This window comes from Panulirus ornatus, chromosome 55, assembly GCF_036320965.1.
Source record: "Panulirus ornatus isolate Po-2019 chromosome 55, ASM3632096v1, whole genome shotgun sequence".
Lineage (NCBI taxonomy): Eukaryota > Metazoa > Arthropoda > Malacostraca > Decapoda > Palinuridae > Panulirus > Panulirus ornatus.
In genome coordinates, this window is record NC_092278.1 from 20752357 (window position 1) to 20772368 (window position 20012).

A 20012-nucleotide genomic window follows, 5' to 3' on the forward strand; every position below is an offset into this window, starting at 1 on the left:
ATATATATATATATATATATATAAATTTATTGGTTTTGAATGTCAGTGTACGTAAGGATAGTGTTGTAGTGTCTGAAGAAGTTTCCTGGATCTTATCGACTGTACATAATTCTTTTGTTGAATACAGAAGGAAAATATGAGGTGTTTATGATGTACTGAACTTAGTGAAATATAAAGGGTGAAAATAAGTTCAAATGTATATGTAAATGTAGGATTTTCTTTTTTTTTATCAGGATTTCGATAAAGAGTTTTCTGGGCAGATGTCCACAGACCAAGGTAGAGAACCCAAGACACCTCCCTGGGGAGGGTGCCCACAGACCTCCCTGGGGAGGGTGCCCACAGACCTCCCTGGGGAGGGTGCCCACAGACCTCCCCTGGGGAGGGTGCTCACAGACCTCCCTGGGGAGGGTGCCCACAGACCTCCCTGGGGAGGGTGCCCACAGACCTCCCTGGGGAGGGTGCCCACAGACCTCCCTGGGGAGGGTGCCCACAGACCTCCCTGGGGAAGGTGCCCACAGACCTCCCTGGGGAGGGTGCCCACAGACCTCCCTGGGGAGGGTGCCCACAGACCCCAGATTGTGCTTCAGGTCTTCGGCGATTTGCTTGTGTACGCATGTCCCTATTTTTCATCTCTCTCTCTCTCTCTCTCTCTCTCTCTCTCTCTCTCTCTCTCTCTCTCTCGAGGTGGGGTGGGTGTGGGGAGTAGCAAAAGCTTCACGTTAGCTCTTTAGCTGGGGAGATGATGGGTGTTGTGGTGGTGGGGGAGGGGAGAAAGCAGGCCATTAGAGATCTAAGTATGTGCGAACGTTAAGCTGGGGGTCGTGGGGGGGGGGAGATCGAAAGGGGGGGTGTGGGGAGATCTAAGGGGTGTGGGGAGAGGAAGTAAAGCCTGATGGAAATGCTTTCTGACCTTGGGGAGAAGAGGACGGGGGAGAAGGGGGTGGGAGATAAGGGTAAAGATAAAGAAATATAAGTGTGTATAGCAGACGTCGCCTCGGCTAGGGGTAGAGAGAGAGAGAGAGAGAGAGAGAGAGAGAGAGAGAGAGAGAGAGAGAGAGAGAGAGAGAGAGAGAGACCTCCAGCGCTCTAACCCATCTGGACGGTGCCAATTGAACGCCTCCTCACCCCGCCCTCCCCTCTTCGGAGCCTCCTGTCTACCTGCGGGGCTCCTGCTCCCCCTGGCCTGGCCTTGAACGCGCCCTGTGATGAGCGCGTTTTTATTCTCCCCGGAGAGCCAATTATTGCGTTCTAGGAGAAGGGGAGAAGGGGCGTGTGTCTTAAGGTGTTATCGAGAGACGCCCTTGTAATGTGTGTGTGTGTGTGTGTGTGTGTGTGTGTTGAAGGAGGTCATTCTGTGAGTAGGTTGCCGAGCCAGCTTGAGACAGACGGAGAGATGGTTAGACGCGGTTGTAGACGGGAGAGGGTAAGGGGTTAAGGGGGGGGGGTGGGGTGTACCTATGACGGTAGAGAGAGAGAGAGAGAGAGAGAGAGAGAGAGAGAGAGACGGAAGAAGGAGGGACAGAAAAGAGACAGTTGAAGAGAAGGGAACGAACGAGACAGAAGGAAGGTAAGGGGGGTGGGGAGGGGGGTTACCTGCGACAGGAGAGGGACGGAAAGGCAATATGGGGTTTACAGTGAAACAGCAGGAAGTGACGGGAGACGTGAGGGGAAGTGAGGGGACGGGGGAGGAAGGGAGGGGGTGATGATGTTGTGTCAGTCTTGGGGAGAGGGGAGAGGGTGGGGATGGGGAAGGAAGGTCAAACCTTTTACTGGGGAGAAAGGAAACACTTAGAGGCAATCTCTTCCTCCCCAACACCCCCCCCCCCCCCCCCCGATACAACGTGGGAACCTGGCGCAAGGGAAGCGACTTGGCCATTCTCTCTCTCTCTCTCTCTCTCTCTCTCTCTCTCTCTCTCTCTCTCTCTCTCTCTCTCTCTCTCTCTCTCTCTCTCTTAAGGTCCGTGATCTCCCCCCCCCCTAGAGAAATTTTGTAGGGGTGGTTGTATAAGTTACGTAAATAAATCAGAAAAGCACACGAGAGAAACACACACACACACACCACGGAAGAGAGAAGAGTAAGGGGTGACCTAATGAGAATCTCTGTGATTTCTAAACCACTTCGGTGCCGCTGTGGAGAGCAAAAGGGGGGCTCATGGCCGCCAGGTTACAAGGATAGAACACCGGTTGTAATACAGGAAGAGAACACTTCAGAAACATTGTATATAACTAGCTACGATATTGACGTATATTTCAACACAAGAGAATTACTTTTCCTTCTTTTTTGGAAATGTTTCAAAGTAAGGGGGGGAAAAAAGTAGTTCAAAGTATTTTTCTTTGTCCGCGGTCTAACAAGGCAAACTTTAGGGCGAAAAATTCGAATAATTTGGCGAGGCTTTTTTGGTTCACTGTACATAGTAATTTTTTTTGGTCTCTGTTTTTTTCAGCTTTGGCCAGTGGGATGGTTCGAACCCCGCTGACCCTCCGCTAGCACGACCCCCTTTAAGTACGACTGCACGACCCCTTTTGCGTAGCTTATTCTGACCTTTGATGACCTGACCACCCCACTCTAATTAAGTAATGTTTAATTACAGGTCTGGTATAAAGGGGGTTTTCCCCAGCTCAACATAGCATAACGTGGTTGCTAAATCTAGCACTCTCTGGCTTTTGGAAAAAGAGCTGATTTTGCTCAATAGTAGCGAGAGAGAGCGCTACCTAACACACATTCATATTCTCTCTCTCTCTCTCTCTCTCTCTCTCTCTCTCTCTCTCTCTCTCTCTCTCTCTCTCTCTCTTAATAAAGCGATAAACCTTTCAAGCCTGAGAGAGAGAGAGAGAGAGAGAGAGAGAGAGAGAGAGAGAGAGAGAGAGAGAGAGAGAGAGAGAGAGAGATGAACTTTGATATAGATGTACAGTATATATTGTCCGCATTTGATCATATATTTAACCTATATACAGATATTTTCCCTGTATAACCTTATAATGGCCTTTTGCCTCTATATCACCCTATATCTCATCGCCCTGTTAATCATATAGTTGGGGACTACAGTATATATATATATATATATATATATATATATATATATATATATATATATATATATATATATATATATACTGTGTGAATACAGTAGATACATTATTTATTGTATTATATGTTTCAATGCATGGATTGTAATAATTACAGTAAGAAATAATTGATATTATTATCTCGATTCTTAATTATCATACGATCAGTGCAAAGAAATGATGATACGTGTAAAAAAAAAAATGAACAGAATATTTTGTTAAATATCTGGTATTCTGTGGTATTTTGTGGAGGGTAAACAGTGCCAAATTCCCTTTGAAAATACGGCCACACTGGCCTTGTGTGTTATTTATCGGAATTCTATAACCCACATTAAATATTTCTGGGCCTTTTGGGTTGTAAGTATAAGTAAAGAAAACCTCTCAAAAGTGCGGACCAATGTGTCATGAGTGAAGGTGTGGGAAATTAGTCATAGCTAATGGGGACGACCCGCAGCCAATTTTCTTCTGCCTATTTCGTATCCCAAGATGTGACCAATTTCGTTTTCTATGTTAATGATGTTGATGAATGTTTTTTTTTTTTTTCATGGTTAGCGGTACTGACTATGAATCAGCACGGGCCCGCCCGGGCTTGAGTGTACGTGGGTTCGATCCTTGGGTGTGGCAGTCGGCCCACAGCCAGTCCCAGCTGTTCGTCCTCTCGTTGGGGTTTCGCTGACGAATAGATACGTGGCTTAGGCTGGGACATATATATATATATATATATATATATATATATATATATATATATATATATATATATATATATATATATATATATATATATTTATTTATTTATTTATTTATTTATTTATTTATTCCTATGAGTCCACGGGGAAAATGAAACATGATAAGTTACCAAGTGCACTTTCGTGTAATAATCACACCATCAGGCAACATGAGTGTGAAACTCTCTCTTCGTCCAGTACAAGTAGGTAATCACACACACACACACACACACACACACACACACACACACGGGTGTAGACAGTGCTATATAATCAAGGCTCAGCAAACAAGACACGTGGAACAGACATGGGCTCTGGACACGGGAGAAAAAATGTGTGTGTGTGTGTATGAGTAGACATGAGAGTTTGTATGTGCACGAAGGAGGGTTCATGTATGAGAGAGAGAGAGAGAGAGAGAGAGAGAGAGAGAGAGAGAGAGAGAGAGAGAGAGAGAGAGAGAGAGAGAGGATTGGACAGATTGCTGTGAGAATTTTTTTTTAGTGACGTAATGGGGAGGAGAGAGGGTGGGGAGTGAACTCGCCAGCCAGCAGAGGCCGATGTATTACGACCATAAGCTCCCCAACCTTCCGATAGCGCTACCCAGATGACCATAACCTCCCCACCTTTGTGTGTCTGTATCAATTTCTTTACGGCGGTGAGCCTACACACCCGACCCTCTACCTCTTGGCAGAATCTTCTCGAAGGTGCTCTCTCTCTCTCTCTCTCTCTCTCTCTCTCTCTCTCTCTCTCTCTCTCTCTCTCTCTCTCTCTCTCCCCCACTGCAGTTGTTAATATCACTTCACTCCAGGCTTCTCTGATGCATGCTACCATAACTCCGCCTGACTAATGTTCCTGTCTTGCGGCCTGGCCGGAGGGGGCGTTCTCCCCCACCATGCAGAACAATGGACTCGCCCATCCGTTTTCCCGCCATGACCAGTTGATAGATAGCCACTTCTCAGTATTTATATTTTCGTCATATCTGTATAATTCCCTTCGTTATTTTTTCTTTAACTTTTATAGGAAATTTTTTTATAACTTACATGATATCTATTTCATTTCATATACACGTTTAGAGTTAATATGAATTTTTGTTAATGGAACCAGAAATTTACGATATTGCAACTGATGTATGAGATGGCGTTCGTATTTAAATAAAATTTTTGTAACTTCTTTGATACGTATTTTTTTATAGGTTGTTAGAATATTTCGTATAAGCTAAAGAATTCTGTAATAACATGTCTGTCTTTAGAACAGCCCAGGAATAAAAAAAAATCAATTTGAATTCTTGAATACTTGAATTTTTTTTTCATTTTACATTTTATATTTTCTTTTGCTTTTAAATTGATAGGAGCATTTTGAATGTTGGTGCCAGTATGCCAACACATATCATCAGGTGTACACACACTATACTGACTAAGGTATGCTTTAGGTATTTGATAAAACGTGTGAGACTAAAATATAATTCCGACCAAAATCATCGCCATGAATTAATCATATATTGTAATCTACAATATAAATTCGGGAAATTTGTATGACAAATGGAAGCGTAGGCCCTTCAGTGTTTTGATAATGTAGAGAGATTTATAGTCATTATATATATATATATATATATATATATATATATATATATATATATATATATATATATATATATATATATATATATATGATTTGGACAATCACATGTTTACCAAATGGCGTCCTAGCTTCGTCTCTTCGATGTATATCAACTGACTGTTATATTTCTCTCTTGTGTCTCCCCTGATGATGTGATTATTACACGAAAGTGCACTTGGGAACTTTTCGTGTTTCATTTTCCCCGTGGACTCATAGGAATATATATATATATATATATATATATATATATATATATATATATATATATATATATATATATATATATATATATATATATATTAAAAAGAAAGACCGTCTAGTATTTAGGACAACACCAGAAGACGTCCACAGAGTAACGACTAGATAGATATTTTGCCGCCATGAGAGTTAAATACACGGACCCAACCCAACCCCCCCTGGGTTCGTAACCCCTCCACACACACACACACACACATCTCGTATCATTTCCACAGTCCAATGTGTCATCAATATAAGTGAAATTATTATCCCTGGCTTTACATATTCATATGCAAATGACCAGAGGCACCTTCCGTATCATACTTGATCTATCATGATCTATCGTGATCTGTCATGATCTATCGTGATCTGTCATGATCTATCGTGATCTATCATGATCTATCATGATCTATCGGGATCTGTCATGATCTATCGTGGACGCTGCCAGAAACCACGAGGACCGTATGGCCGATCTACAGTAAGGATCTGTGATTATATTTCGACTCTGCGTCGCCAGACGTGGCCATCTTCGCACCGGCTCCCAGGAAGTCAGCCACGTCCACCGACATGTCGATGAAAAAAAGAATATATATATATATATATATATATATATATATATATATCTTTCTTTCAAACTATTCGCCATTTCCCGTGTTAGCGAGGTAGCGTTAAGAACAGAGGACTGGGCCTCTGAGGGAATATCCTTAACTGACCCCCTCTGTTCCTTCTTTTGGAAAATTAAAAAAAAAAAAGAGGGGGATGATTTCCAGCCCCCCCCGCTCCCTCCCCTTTTAGTTGCCTTCTACGACACGCAGGGAATACGTGGGAAGTATTCTTTCTCCCCTATCCCCAGGGATAATATATATATATATATATATATATATATATATATATATATATATATATATATATATATATATATATATATATATTATATATATTATATATATATATATATATATATATATATATATATATATATATATATATATATATATATATATAGCTTTCGTGTGAATGAAAGATATTATAATTTGCGTGTTGGAGGCGAGGGTAATTAGGAGGTGATAAGCGAGGTGTGGGTGAGGGAAGACCCTCCCTTCATTTCCTGGGCTTAATTAAGTCATTAGTTATAGATGACCCATCCTCACTTCCCCCTCATTTTCGCCTGCCCCTCTCCTCATCAACCACTACACACACACACACACACACACACACACACACACACACACACACACACACACACACATTACATTCCCCCACTACACATACATCAACCACTACAGTCACACGTCCAATATATTTTTCTCATACTTGTAATTAAAGTACATTTCTTTAACTGTGTATCACTTAGTTTCTATTTCACACTGATTACTTATGTGTTTAAAGCCTTCCACACAATGGATATACACATCCAGGGCCATATATATATATATATATATATATATATATATATATATATATATATATATATATATATATATATATATATATGGCCTGGTGACTGAGTTTGGTAAAGTGTGTGAAAGAAGAAAGTTAAGAGTAAATGTGAATAAGAGCAAGGTTATTAGGTACAGTAGGGTTGAGGGTCAAGTCAATTGGGAGGTAAGTTTGAATGGAGAAAAACTTGAGGAAGTAAAGTGTTTTAGATATCTGGGAGTGGATCTGGCAGCGGATGGAACCATGGAAGCGGAAGTGGATCATAGGGTGGGGGAGGGGGCGAAAATTCTGGGAGCCTTGAAGAATGTGTGGAAGTCGAGAACATTATCTCGGAAAGCAAAAATGGGTATGTTTGAAGGAATAGTGGTTCCAACAATGTTGTATGGTTGCGAGGCGTGGGCTATGGATAGAGTTGTGCGCAGGAGGATGGACGTGCTGGAAATGAGATGTTTGAGGACAATGTGTAGTGTGAGGTGGTTTGATCGAGTAAGTAACGTAAGGGTAAGAGAGATGTGTGGAAATAAAATGAGCGTGGTTGAGAGAGCACAAGAGGGTGTTTTGAAATGGTTTGGGCACATAGAGAGAATGAGTGAGGAAAGATTGACCAAGAGGATATATGTGTCGGAGGTGGAGGGAACGAGGAGAAGTGGGAGACCAAATTGGAGGTGGAAAGATGGAGCGAAAGATTTTGTGTGATCGGGGCCTGAACATGCAGGAGGGTGAAAGGAGGGCAAGGAATAGAGTGAATTGGATCGATGTGGTATACCGGGGTTGACGTGCTGTCAGTGGATTGAATCAGGGCATGTGAAGCGTCTGGGGTAAACCATGGAAAGCTGTGTAGGTATGTTTATTTGCGTGTGTGGACGTATGTATATACATGTGTATGGGGGTGGGTTGGGCCATTTCTTTCGTCTGTTTCCTTGCGCTACCTCGCAAACGCGGGAGACAGCGACAAAGCAAGAAAAAAAAAAATATATGAAGACCTGTAGAAGGTGTGAAAAAGATTTCTCCACTAAATACTTATTACCCTCGTTAATGACGGCCTTAACGACCCCTCAGGCAGTTGATATAGACCCTTCAACAGCCAACCAGACCAGGCAATTACCTCGGACTTTGATGAACGTAACAAGTCATTAACTTGCTTGATCAATGAGCCGCTTTGGTCCCCATGGTCTTGTAATCACTGACGTAACTCAGCCTCGTAGAAACATGCTAATTGAAGTGTGGATTCCGGTCGTCTTTGAGGTCAAGGGCATGACCCGCTGGTGGGCCAGGGGTCATAAGGGCTTGACCTGAAGGTCATGTATAGTAATGTGATATATATATATATATATATATATATATATATATATATATATATATATATATATATATATAAATATATTGTATGAGTCCACGGGGAAAATGAAACACGACAAGTTCCCAAGTGCACTTTCGTGTAATAATCACGTCATTATATATATATATATATATATATATATATATATATAGAGAGAGAGAGAGAGAGAGAGAGAGAGAGAGAGAGAGAGTTCTCAGTTTAATAATCTTAAGTAAGAGCCTAAGTTAGGAATCTTTAACTTCCGGAGCCTCGCGAGAGCCAAGCTGGATTTTACGGAGAAAAAATACTTAAATTTTTTTACCAGAAGAATCTTAATTTTCCTCCTCTGAAGGTATAATAAAGGAGGAGGAGGAGGAGGAGGAGGGAAAAAAAAAAACACCAAATTGGATAGCCGGAGGGTTACAATCCAGGGGGAGGGAAGGAAGGAGGGAGGGAAGGAGGGTAGTTTTTACAGTGAGCCTGGTGGTGGTACTCTCTCTCTCTCTCTCTCTCTCTCTCTCTCTCTCTCTCTCTCTCTCTCTCTAATACATCTGGTGGTCGTCGTCGTCGTCACACTCTCTGTGGTCGTCTCCTGTCGTTGTCCTGCCGGCTGTGGAGGTCGGGGTGTTTTTTTTTTTGTGTGTTTTTTCCAGTCTCTCTGGACGTCTGTGGTCGTCCTATGTGGGTCGTTTGGTGACTGTGGTCGTCTTCTGTGGTTCTGCAACAAAATATCTATAACAGGATCACAATTTTGCGCGTGATCAAGATATTCCTATGAGTCCACGGGGAAAATGAAACACGATAAGTTCCCAGGTGCACTTTCGTGTAATAATCACATCATCAGGGGAGACACAAGAGAAATATAACAGTCAGTTGGTATATATCGAAGAGACGAAGCTAGGACGCCATTTGTGTCTCGCCTGATGATGTGATTATTACACGAAAGTGCACTTGGGAACTTATCGTGTTCCATATCCCACATGGACTCATAGGAATATATATATATATATATATATATATATATATATATATATATATATATATATATATATATATATATATATATATATGTATATATATATATATAAAACATCTATAAACTAAATATCGCCAACAAAACATCACCACACCACACACACACGTCCTGTTGCATTGGCAACCCTGTCTTCGCCATAATAAAGCCCCGCCAACTTACAGGAAACAAAAAAAAAACGCAACAACAAACCAAAAAACGGCGTCCATTATTTACAAGGCGGAAAATCCGGCGGATAATTCATGTAAAAGTCACCCTAAGGGATGTTGGGAACTGAATTTTGACGGGAGGAATAGGACGCTCAGTCCCACGTGACCGGCCATGCATCTCTCTCTCTCTCTCTCTCTCTCTCTCTCTCTCTCTCTCTCTCTCTCTCTCTCTCTCTCTCTCTCTCTCTCAGATAACTATCACAGAATCGGTATGCAAATGAAGCGGATGCTTCTGTTATAGTCTGATGGACACGTTTGGATAAATCAAAGCTATTCATTTGGAAAGAACTATATATATATATATATATATATATATATATATATATATATATATATATATATATATATATATATATGATGTGATTATTACACGAAAGTGCACTTGGGAACTTATCGTGTTTCATTTTCCCCGTGGACTCGTAAGAATATATATATATATATGTATATATATATATATATATATATATATATATATATATATATATATATATATATATATATATATATATATATATATATGAGAAAGACACACGACTTGCCCCCTCTTTGTGAATTGCATTTTGGTCGTCCGGGGGAATACATGGCGCTGGGTCGTCTGGCATCAGAGCGCTGTAAAAACAGGTCGTTGGCTGAATCGGTCGTTGGCTTTCATCATCGCCGTGCGGCCCGACCCGGCCAGGCCAGACCAGGCCTTCTGCGTCCTTCCCTTATATCACTAACAGCACTCACCATGATGGGGTACGGGTGGTGTGGAGGAGGAGGATTTAGTGCTGTTCCTTGTTCCACCAGTATGTCTCAGGTTCACCCTCTGCCTCTCCAACCCTTCCCCTCCGCCTGGTGAGAGGCACAGACCGAGTCTTACTCTCCCAGCGCCTCTCCCAGCTCTCCCAGCGCCTCTCCTAGCTCTCCCAGCGCCTCTCTTTTGATGCTCCTTGGCGAACATAAAATTCTGGAGATGGAAAGAAAGAGAGAGAGGGAGGAGGTGCTGTCTAGTGTGTTGGCAGCCTACCTCTCCCTCTACGGTGTGTTGGCACGTCTGTGTCTCTCCATCTATATTATTGTTGGCAGCTGTTGGTAGCCCGTCTGTCTCTGTACAATACGTTGTACGTTGCTGTTGTCAGCCGTTGATGATGGCCCACCGGCTGGACATCACTGTTGGCAAGCCCTGTTGGCAGTGTCGTCATGCAACCTTGGTTTGGTTAAGGCCTCTCGTTAACACCCCCCATCAGTCATCTATATATGTCTGTTGAAAGTCTTCAAGATTCCATGAAGATTGTTTACCCTTCAGTGGTAACTACAAGGCCTTGAATATTGTTTACCCTTCAGTGGTAACAACAAGGCCTTGAATATTGTTTACCCTTCAGTGGTAACAACAAGGCCTTGAATATTGTTTACCCCTTGTGTGGCAACGACCACCCACACAAGTCGTGGACGACGTCAAATGTACCGGGACGACAACTGGGTCATTTCTGGCTGTGACTTCACGTAGAAGATGAACTATTGAGGGTCAAGCTCAAAGAGGTCAGAGGGTTGTGGATGGATTGATCGAGGAAGGGCATCATGAACATGGGAATTCTCAGAAGGGCACATCATGGAGATGGGAATTCTCAGAAGAGCATCATGAAGATGGGAATTCTCAGAAGGGCACATCATGGAGATGGGAATTCTCAGAAGAGCATCATGGAGATGGGAATTCTCAAAACGTGGATGTGAGCAGTTCCTGTTATCACATGTGAATCGTGTATTGTATTACGTCTGGTATGTTGAACTTCGCCCGCTTAACATATGCATAACCTCCGCCTCGCTTTGCTACTCATAGTCTCATACGAATCTTTAATGAAAATCGAGTGTGGTGCCTTCCTACCAACACTGACGAGATGCTTCGTGTTCAGTGTGTCATTCGTTTCGAAGCAGTTCATGTCGTCGTTCAATTGGGAAGTGTTTCGTGTTGAGTTTGTCTTTCATTTCTCCACATTTTTTCTTGTTTTTTTGGTCATGAATTTTGTCGTTCAGTTCACCTTTGAACTCGCACGGACGAGTGACCCAGTCGTATAACCCAACTATGTATTATTCCTCTCTTGTCTGGTTTCGATCAGGCAACAAGCCATGGAGTCGTCACCCCAGGGGACTTCACCACTGGGGACGTCACCCAAGGGGACGTCACCACTGGGGACGTCACCACTGGGGACGTCACCCCAGGGACGTCACCACTGGGTATATGGGATGAATGTAAATCCCTCTTTGTTAAAACCTTAACTCCAGGATTCGTGAAGCAGTCGAAGCAGCTTCAAAGATCTCTACTAATTGAGGGATTTTCCCGAGGATGTGTTGCCGTGAACACACACACACACACACACACAGAGTCCGAGGGGACGTGTACACAAGGGAACAACCAAGACAGCAGTCACCTGTTCCCAGGGTCCTCGAACGGGTCCAAAACACAAGGACCCCTGACGCAAACGACTTGACCTTTGGGGGGGACGAACAGCCACCCACCCACCTCCAGGTCATTGATTGTTGACGACGGGTCACTTGTCTCTCTGGGGGTTAGGTGGTAGCAAGGGCAGGAGGTCTACGGGGCATCTTGTGCCCCTATCTAGGGTAGAGATGATGCCATAAGGATGGTCAGTTTACTCACTGTTTCTAAAGTCCCCGTCATCCGATAAGACATATGCCCTCATACCCTGTAAGATAAGACGTCCTCATGTCCAGTAAGATAAGGACAGGAACCTTTAAGATAAGATCTATCTTCCAAAAAAGAAGCTACGTTGTGTTTAAAGCAATCCTCGAACCCTCCCCCCATATTCTGGGGGAAAGACCTCTCAGCCATTCCTCACAGGAACCCGGAGACGAACCACAACATTCCTCTCCCAACATTCAGTTGGATGTGGTTCCCTCCGTTGGGTCATGGCGGGGAATTCACGATGATCCGATAACAATAAGAGTTGGGGAATTATTTATCTTTAGAGATATGGAGTCACTTCGTAATGTACACAGCAGAGGAATACGAGATGACAATTTGCATAATGAGAAACGTTTGGACCAAAGGTACTGCTGGGTGTCTTTGTGAAGTGCTCATTTGCATAGTGTGAATAACAAATATTTTGTTCTTATTATACAATGAGTTGATGTATAATAACGCCACTTTCTGAGGTGTAATATATGTAAGCAGATGCATACATGTATTTATATTCTAAACACACACACACACACACACACACACACACACACACACACACACACAGAGTGTAGTGTTAGGAGACACAATACAGTACAGGCCATTGTGGGGTCGGGTCTGCGTGGGTTCGAATCTTGGGCGTGGCAGTCGGCCCACAGCCAGTCCCCGCCGTTCATCCTCCTCTCCTAGTGTTTGGTCGATAAGTGGACACCTGGATTAGGCTGCTCTGTGTGTGTGTGTGTGTGTGTGTGTGTGTGTGTGTGTGTGTGTATGTGTGTAGAATATTTTTGAAGGGTCAAAATACCACTCTGTTTAATAGAAATAAAACCATCTAGTATCAAATGTTTCGAAAAACTGAAAAAAGAAAATCAGGTTTTCGAACCACACGACTCATGTTTCATACGAGAGTGAAGCATTTTGGAAAGATATCATAATACATATGAAACACAGTGAAACACTATATCAGGGTACGTGCCTCCCCACACTGTCTGACTAGAATGAATATTGAATATGCATAACCAAAGCAGACAGACAACACACACACAGAGGCCACATGAAGTATGTATATGAAGGAATTCACTCTGATAAAGGAACAAGGCGAACATACATAGATATACATAGAGAGAAGGATACATGGCCCATACATATATATACACACACACAATGTGTATATTTAACTAGACATGCATGAACCAGATTCGTAAATATGGGGCATGGGTTCAGTTAGCTTGACCTTACCTAACTCGATAGACAGGTCTTTGACCTCTCGCTCTCTTGTTTCAAGCTGCCGACCCAGTATGGGGTCAGATGTTTCTGGGGGGACTATATTTTTTCTCTGACTGAAGGAACTCTTTTGTTTCAAAGTTATACTCGTGGTTATACTCACACACACACACACACACACACACACACACACACGAGAGACGTTGAAAAGATGAGGAGCCCCACGAGGGTAAAACTCCTGTATCGTACAGTGAAAATAGGTAATTACAGAGAGAGAGAGAGAGAGAGAGAGAGAGAGAGAGAGAGAGAGAGAGAGAGGTGTCAAGTAATGTCACGGGTTCTGGGGGGAAAAAAAATAAGTCCTGGAATGCTCTTTGCGTTCCAGAGTTCCACAGATACTTTTCCATATTTCTTTTTTTTTTTTTCTCCCCTCGGGCCATCTCGTGTATTATCCACGCAGTGGGGTAGACGCATTATGACCCTCAGGTATCGATTTAAAAATTCCCTTTTTCCACCGAGGAAGTTATCTTGCTGACGACCGGGTCACTCACTCGCTTCGGCCGGAGACGCGCCTCAAATTCTTATAATTCTGTTGCTGTTGGGCTAGGTACACAGACACAGACAGACGGGGAAGATCAACACAGACTCTCGCTACAGACTGATCAAAGAGACGCAACAGATGCCAGACGTAGTCGGGAAAGATCACGTAAGCTGTCTGTCTTCAGTTTAGGATGACTCTAGTTTGAAAAGCTTTTTTAAGATGGAGTTATCCGTATATATATATATATATATATATATATATATATATATATATATATATATATATATATTCTTTTTTTCATACTATTCGCCATTTCCCGCGTTAGCGAGCGTTGAGAACAGAGGACTGGGCCTATGAGGGAATATCTTCACCTGGCCCCCTTCTCTGTTCCTTCTTTTAAAAAATGATAAAAAAAAAAAGAAAACGGGAGGGGAGGATTTCCAGCCCCCCCGCTCCCTCCCCTTTTAGTCGCCTTCTACGACACGCTGGGAATACGTGGGAAGTATTCTTTCTCCCCAATCCCCAGGGATAATATATATATATATATATATATATATATATATATATATATATATATATATATATATATATATATATATATATATATATTAAGACTAGAATTCAAAAACCTAAACCCATCAAGATCTCTTAAGGACACACCCTGCCACGGACAGTGGGCCCCCTGGAATGAGAACGCGTTGTTAAAGTCGTATAGACTCGGCTCTCAAAGCTGGAAGGAGGCCAGGTAGCCTTGCAATCTGCAATGAAATCAAGAGAAAGAACAGAGATGGCGTTAAACCCCTTGAGTGCCAAGGGCCGACCCTTGAGCGAGGCGTTACTGCCCTTTGAGTATGATGGGCCCGGAGCCTCGACCTCTTTCATGCTCAAGGGTCACTTCAGAGGCTAGGCCGTCAGACTCAAGGGCCGCACCGTCGTGCTCAAGGGCAGTACCGTTATGCTAAAGGGGCAGTACCGTCGTGCTCAAGGGCCGCACTGTCGTGCTCAAGGGCCGGACTGTAGTGCTCAAGTGCCGTACTGTCGTGCTCAAGGGCCGCACTGTCGTGCTCAAGGGTCGTACCGTCGTGTTCAAGGGCCGTACCGTTGTGCTCAAAGGCTGTACTGTCGTGCTCAAGGGTCGTACCGTTGTGCTCAAGGGCCGTACTGTCGTGCTCAAAGGGCGTACTGTCGTACTCAGGGAGCTAAAAAGTAACCCTTAAATCTCAACACGTTTTCTGATATGCCACTTCCGTAAACCCTCCTAATTCCTCTAAATTATATCAAATGACTTTAGATGAGCCTTACCTAATCAACTCTTATCTAAATTTCTTTTTATGTAATAATCCTCAAATGTGACTCTTTTTGCGCGTTTCTGTCAGACGGCGCCTCCCCCATCCCCCATCCTTATCATCCGAGATTTAGCTTAATTCTTCTATATTGAAGTCGAAATGTGCCAGAAAGCATTCATGATTTCAGCGTTACGCCGTCTAACCAAGAATGTAAACAAACAGACGACATAGCCGTTCAGCTCCCCCCCACACCAGCAGTCATTGCATGAGACCCCCAGGAACTCATCATATTAATTATGGTATATTTCTGCATTAACCTCGGTGCCCAGAGGAGTTTATGTGAGGGTTTTCTACAACTGTGTCACCTGCTTTTATGGTAATAAGCTTCACATTTTCCCTAATCTTCATAATCCTCCACATTGTCACATCGTAGGGTAGGGGAAAAAAATAATACTCCATGATACACTTTCCCAGTCTTCTATTTAAGATACAGTTTAGGATCATTGCTCAACAAAATCCATGTATCAGCGAATGTCACTGAAGTGACACCATTCAAATAATGATAAAAAAAGTTTTTTTATTTTACAATGTGTCCAATCAGAGGACGTGTCACATGCAGCTTAGGCCTATGGCCAATCAAATGGCTTGTTTCGAGTAATGTAAACATCAGCCAATATGGCGGCATCCGGTCAAGTGTTGATCATAAGTGTGACGCGTGTGTATTTTGCCTTCACGTTGCCTCAGCCCACAAGCAAGTTATGCCGGTAAGTGATAAAAAAGTTGTAGAAAGTTTAGAGAATATGCCGGCCATTGAGTAGGCGTGAAAGATAGCCTGGGGAAGTAAATATAGCGATGTCAATCCCCATGGCGAGCCACGTACTTGCTCAGCACGAATTGGTTGTGGGGATCATATGAACGTGGAGTTGTTGTGGTCTGAAAGGTAGAATATATTCAGGTTAACACCACTATAGGCGACATTACATACGCTCAGAAGTTTCCAAGAATTACTTAATTATTATTTTTTTTTTTGTTAAAAGTTTTCTCATTAAGGTAATGGTATTGGCCGACCCTTCCCCCCCCCCCCCCCCCCACGACCCTCGCTGCTGTTACATTTACCTGATACAGTATTTCAAGACGGTTATAAAAATTATTAAAACTTTGCCCATTTAATGGAAATTTATGCATAAGTTCGGTGTATGAGTGTCTCTATTTCTTCTCAATCTATAAAAAAAAAAAAAAATCATAGTTTTCAAGAGGATATTTAGTGAGTGAAATAAATGTATGTGCAGAAAAAGAAATTACGGAACAGAATAAACGGAAAGTGGCACAACATATTTGTCATCAAAGCTTCCATTCAGTCTAAAAGGTAAAATTGGTGATGTCGATTCGAACTAGAATTAGCAACTGTGTTATCCTGTTTTATCAAGTAATTTGGTGAAAAAAATTTAGGTTCATTTAGTGAACGAGTATGCTAACCTATTTATCAAGTAATTTAGGAGTAAAAATCAGGCTTATTTTTTACGTAAACGAGTATGGATGGAGTTGAGGTCACGAACTCGGAAATACATGGTTCATTTGTACGAAGCCTTGCCATGGTTTAGGGTCGTTGCTTCTGAACCACGAAATCGAAAGTCTCGAAATGCTTTTCGGTGGGAATTTCGTGGTTACTAGTGATCCTCTGCAGGGTATAGATAAGGCTTTAATACCTTAGATGTACTACGACTGCAATTAGAGGCTTACTACTCAGGGTAATTAGGGTTCGGTGAGATGGGTGACTTTGCCCCGTACTTTAGCTAATGAGATCTGGGACTTGCGATTCGCGAAGTCCCGAAACTATTCCTATTAGAGTTGATCGGATGGTGTCAGTGTCTTGGTGTGGCATACAGAAGTTCACCCTCGAAAGAAATGAGAGACATAAAGATAAAATATAGTATTGTCATAAAGGAATTTAGTATGATTATTGGAGTTGACTAATGTTATATTCTTGTGACATCAGAGACTTTAGTAGCAACGGTAATTGCTTGTTCAGCGAAAATATACATTGCTTGGGTTTGTATTTGTTTGTTTGGATATGTGTTCTTGCTACAGTATTTGTACCCTTATGGATTTATGCGTGTATGTTTTGGTTCAGGTTTAACCATACTCCCTAAAGTTAATGGTATTAGTATACAGCTTAAGTTAAAAATTTAATTTTACGGCTTAGACTAAAGATATGTGTATACAGCCATAATTCAAGATATAAGTATACCGAATAATTTAGCTTTAAGTATACAGCCTTTGAAAAACATAAGTATACCGTTTGAGGTTAGTCAGATACATAAATATGCGGTCTAAGTTAGTGTACAGCGTAAGTTAAAGGTGTAAATATAATGCTTGATAACTGTTGACCGTGTGCCAATTTATTATTTAATTTACCAACCTTTCTCATTTGGGAGCAGTTGATGCAAAAACTGGAATGCCTCTGAAAATGTATCTGGTGTGTGGAAAGGTCAATTTTAAGTTTCTCGTGAATATCTGACGAAGTCCAGTGGGAGTTCCCGTCCGTGTGGTCGGTAAGGACACAGCTGTAGCCATCTTCAAATCTTGGCAAAAGTTTTGGCGTCAGTTAATGACATTAGTTATCCTTACGTAACCCCTAATCGTGTAATCCCTCCCCCACTACCTTAGACTATATCAGCGTAACGCAAAAATAGACTTTAATTCGAAAATGAACAAGTAGTCGATACAGTGACCACAAATTCTACTGAGGGATGGATGAATATACATGGGCGTAACTTGAGTTTTCGTTAAGTATAAATCGGCATAAAATTTGTTGTGCGCTCTGATATCGCCTAAAAATGACTAGAAAAATATAGTCCCGAAACAATATTGACGTAAATTCATGGTTGAGGTCTATGACTCGCTAAACTAGGTCATGGTTGTAAGTGAAAATTAGAATTTGTCTTTCCACATCAGAATACATTTTTAACGAGAATAACGCAGGTAAAGAATATCCGAGTGTCCTACTGTTTAGTTCGTCCGGGCATACCACCTAATATTTGAGCGTACAGCCAGAATTAGATGTCTAATTATACTGGATTCTGAATTAATTGAAATAACATCCTAGGAGCAAATTCGCGGACTTGGGGACTTCCCGGTGAAATTACGTCTGTCGGCTCTCCAGCAAAACATGTTGACTGGAACGTGAATATATCTTTTGAGAACCTTTTTAAAAATGGCAAATGTCTTGCACACGCCGGTCTTGACCTCGATATGCTTTTGTTGCCTCTCTTCCTCCTCCTCTTCTTCCTTCAAGCTAGCTTATATTAGATACATTAATAGATTTAAGAATTTAAAAAGATTGTATTTTTTTTTCATACCTAGATTTCAGTCTTTATGGATGGCTGGCTTCTCAGAACAATAAAGGTTAGAATAAAAGGGGGTTTCTTGGTGTGGAGAAATTTCCACATCATCTCTGGGGCCTGGGTCACAGCTGGTGGTGCTGGGGCCTGGGTCACAGCGGGTATTGGTTTTACATCAGGGATGTGTAGTGGTATTGTAAGTGGGGGGAAAAAGGTCATGTTTTTAAAGGATGTAACCATATGAAAGTGAGTGCAGGTTGGTTATCTTTTTGTGAACTGTGGTGACCCAGTTGAAGCTGCTTCGGTTGGCACCTGTTGATGAAACAGTTGTTTTGGGCGAGTCTGCATATGAACTGGGTAGAAAAGTCAGATAGATTAGTGAAATGAGCGGCATCACGAGGCTCTTGAGAGATGACGGTTATACAAGATAACATTCCTTATGTTTGAAAGACATGGAAGTGGCTGACTGTGATGCCAGCGTGGGTAGGCACTGGTTGCTGTTAAAGAGTATAGTTATTTGAAAAAGATCCTGGGAGAGTAGAGGGGTAAGTTGAAAGGAATAGGAGGAAGAGTTGGGTGTGTTGTCGGAGTTAGTTTGGATGTGAAGAAACCGGGATGATTGATGTGAATATATTTCAGATCTTGTCCTGAGGTATGGATGGGTAAGTTAAAGTAAAAGTGGATTATGTATACCTTAACATGTTGGAATTCAGAGAATAGATGTTATACAGAATGGAGATGTAATATATGTAAAGAAATATTCTTAATACATATGGATGGAAGACTTGATGAAACAAACAAGTAGAAAGTGTAGGGCTAGTGTGAAGGTCTCTGGTGGCATGGTTAAAGGTGTGAGAGCAAGAGGTATACAATGTATAAATGTATGTCAACCTTACAGCATGTTGTTAGTGTTGCTATGGCCAGGGCTGCTGGCCCTGTTGTGTGAGCAGCATTGCTTTTGCCAAGGCTGCAATATATAGTAGAAGTAAGAAGTAACAAGGAATTGTGGCCACAAAGATGGGCAAACTTTAATATCCTTCCTTGCAGCATAAATCATATTACACTGTAAATATGATACATGTAATGTAATCAAATATATATCAGTGATGATCTGTGGGCACAGATGTTAGTGTAATGCTGAGGTTAGCCTGTGGCTCACATGTTTCCTGTCACACACCTTAGCTCAGTGAATCAATTCTTTCCATTTATGGAGTTGATTTTAATCATTAATGGTCGTATTGGCTATTTAGTAGTAGTTGGTAGGCAGCTAATGACCAGGGAGGTTTATTACCAGTCAT

At 42.0% G+C, this 20012-nt stretch overlaps 1 long non-coding RNA gene across 2 annotated transcripts in view; it reads left to right on the forward strand.

The window, feature by feature from the left end:
- Positions 1–20012, forward strand: part of LOC139765516 (uncharacterized) — a 78510-nt gene that overhangs the window by 46347 nt on the left and 12151 nt on the right. The window contains exon 1 of one of the 2 annotated variants that reach the window (XR_011716672.1): positions 16052–16137. The exons of the other annotated variant lie outside the window; for it this stretch is intronic. This is a non-coding gene — a long non-coding RNA (uncharacterized lncRNA). Of the gene's footprint in view, positions 1–16051; positions 16138–20012 lie in introns of those variants that run through there. 2 annotated transcript variants of the gene reach the window in all.